This window comes from Tupaia chinensis, unplaced genomic scaffold, assembly GCF_000334495.1.
Source record: "Tupaia chinensis unplaced genomic scaffold, TupChi_1.0 Scaffold000365_1, whole genome shotgun sequence".
Taxonomy (NCBI): Eukaryota; Metazoa; Chordata; class Mammalia; order Scandentia; family Tupaiidae; genus Tupaia; species Tupaia belangeri.
Window position 1 is genome coordinate 2,207,047 of NW_006159862.1, and position 3,406 is coordinate 2,210,452.

Below are 3,406 nucleotides of genomic sequence, written 5' to 3' on the forward strand. Positions count from 1 at the left end.
AACTCTACAAATGGAACTACCATATGATCCAGCAATCCCACTCCTTGGTATCTACCCCAAGGACAGAAGAATTCTTAATCGGAAAACTGCTTGCACATCAATGCTTATTGTGGCACTATTCACAATTGCTAAGACATGGAACCAACCGAAATGCCCCCAAACAGATAAATGGATTGAAAAACTGTGGCACATATACTCTATGGAATACTATTCAGCCATAAAAAACAACAATAACAACAAAATCCTTGCTTTTGACAGAAAGTGGAAGAATATAGAAGATCTGCTGCTGAGTGAAGCAAGCCAGGCTATGAAGGAGAGACATTGTAAGTCCCCACTTAATATATACTGAGTGTCCGCACTCTATGACTGAAACTGATTGACTAAAGGATATACAAACACAGTAAATGGGTGTAAATACCAGAGTAGTGTGTGGGGAAGAGGAGGGCCTGAGGAAGGACATTTAGGAGAAAAATACGGAGGCAAAGCATTAATGGGACAAAGAAATGTGATATTATCTGTTGAAGCTATTTTATGGTTTAATCAACTGGACTAGGGAGAAATGTTCACATATTGAAATATTCACTTTGTAAGCTAAATAATGTGATTGAATGTATAAAATAAAATGAAAAAACACCCCTAAACTTTAAAAAAATAAACAAATATGTTTATTATCTCAAAAAAAAAATCTAGCCCCAAGATAATTCCCACTGAGAAACACCTTTTTTGGCTCCTTTTTTGAAAAAAAAAAAAAAAATCCTGTACTTAGTAAATCCTTACTATTTTCTTTTAGAAATTACCTTGGAAACATAATCCCTAACAAAAGCTTTCATATAATTGATTTACAGAAAGGTTCTTCATCAAAACATTTCACACAAAGTTTATAGGGGATGATGAGAGCTAGGTAGCACACTGTATTTGAAAGGTATAATTACTTTCAGAAGCTGTGGCATAACCACACTTAAGGACTAACTGCTTTGTTCCCAAATTCCTGGGGTCTTGTTTGAGGGGAGTTCTACAAAGGCCTGTATTCAAGTAGTTCAGCATCCTCAAGCCCTGGAGGGAAAGACTCTCCCCTTCCTGGCCCACACTACCACTGTGTGGTAGTTCTCCGATAGTCCTCGGTTTTGCTCTCCAAGCTTCAAATAAGGAATTAGAGTTAAGGGTCAAGACTTCAGGGAAAGGTCCAGAAATCCCATGGGCTCAAAAGTGGTTTCAGAACTTCACATTTCCTTAACAAAGATACATGCCAAAGTCTTCCAAATCCTGCTGGTTGTTTTGAATTATGACTATACTGGCTATATGACCCTCGAGCTTTGCTTGTCACATACTTGAATTAAATTGGGTAGTTCTTCGCCTCTTGTATCTGGGATCTCTTCACTGGGTCTGTACTCTACAGCGATTTACCACTTTCTGAAATAAAGTTAACAAGGATTAACTCAGAATTGTCTTTTTTTTTTTTTTGAGAGAGAGATTTTTTGCTATAGGGCATGTATGTTTGCCAGAGAGACAGAAAATGAGAAATCATCCCACTGGGGGGATGGCCTCACCACAATCCCTTCTCCTCCATTCTCCTCTTGGGATTTTGGGCACACATGCAAATGAGACCAACGTGAATTTAAGCTGCCAAGCCCAGGTACTCAAACTATGGTCGACTAAGTGGAAGTCCAGTGATGTAATCATTATGCTATCAATGAGCCATTTCTGTTGATTTTCCTTCCTTCCTTCCTTCCTCCCTTCCTTCCTTCCTTCCTTCCTTCCTTCCTTCCTTCCTTCCTTCCTTCCTTCCTTCCTTCCTTCCTTCCTCTCTCTCTCTCTGTCTCTCTTTCTTTCTTTTTAAAGAGGTTTTTTGCCCTAGGGCACATGCCCTTAGAGACACAGTGAGAGGAAAGTGAGAAACCATCCCCCTGGGGGATGACCATGCTGTAGTCCCTTCTCTATTCTCCTTCCAGGATCCTGGGCATCCACACACACATGCCTAACATGTTTCAAGCCACTCGGTCCAGACTCAAACCACAGTTGGCCAAGCAGGGGTCCAGGAACAAAACCACTACGCCATCTTTGGTCCTTTTCTCTGCTGATTGCTAAGGGTTTTTTGGAGAGAAAATGAGTACTTTTCTAGAAACATCATCTCACACTTCAGTGCTTTTGCTTGTTTGTGGGCAGGACTGCTTCGGTGACCCAGTGGAAACTACAGGCACGCACCACACTTGGCCTTTAGGTTTGCAGGAAGCAAACCCAGGCCTCCTGCACGGTCCTAGCCTGCAGAGCACAGCATCTTAGCAGCACACAGAGCTGAGCCTTATACTTTAACATAACATAAAAACTATGATTTTAGAGATAGGAACTAAGGAATAAGGACATAGGAAATAAAAAATGTGGAAGTAAAAATGTTCAGTCATAATATTAAAAAATAAGGCTTTAATGGGGGTCAAAGTAAGTTCAAATGTGGGATGGAGCCATTGGACTCTACCCAACAATAGATATCTCATATTAGAACCAAGGAGCAACCGTCTACTCCTTAGGAACTGAAATTCTGCCAGATACAATGGACATAAAGCTTCACAGAGGGACCAGCAGGTGGCATGGTGGTTAAGGCACTGGGCACTCCCACATGGCCAACCATGGTTCAAGTCCTGAACCTGGTTTCTTACATTCCCGCTTTCTCTCCCTCTCTGTCTCTCTCTCTCTGGTCAAATTAAAATAAATGAATGAATAAATAAAAATTAAAAAAAAAAACTTCACAGAAAGAGAGAGAGAACATATTGACATTTTCTTGGCAAAAACCAGCTCACGTACCTGAGGACAGAATTCTGACTGCTTTTCCTGTTCTAAGATACTTGCTAAGGGGGTTGGGCGGGCTGGGGGGAGTCACATGTGCACACAGTAATCCTGCTAGAAGATCACTTGGTCCAGTGATGGTGGGATACTCGCTACATCCTGTCCCTGGCATGGTATCATCAGACACAGAGTGAAGTCTTTTTTTTTTTTTGAGAGATTTTTCACTGTAGGGCGCGTGCGCTCGCCAGACAGACAGAGAGAGACATAGAGACAGAAAGCGAGAAATCACCCCCCAGGGGGGATGGTCACGCCGCAATCCCTTCTCCTCCATTCTCCTCTCAGGATCTTGGGCACGCACGCACACGCGCCCGGCGTGAGTTTTAAGCCACCGGGTCCGGGACACGAACCGCGGTCGACTACGTGGGAGTCCAGCGACATAGCCATTACGCTAACTGCTGGTTCCCACAGAGTGAAGTCTTATCCCCGTTAAACACTGGCATTCTTTTTGCCGACTCTTAAGTCTTTTGAAAACAAAGACGTGTGCTTTTAACCAATTATTGGGTTGTTGGTAAAGTCATGACACATTTTTTTTTTTTTTTGACGAGTTTTTTCCCTGAAGGGCGCGTCC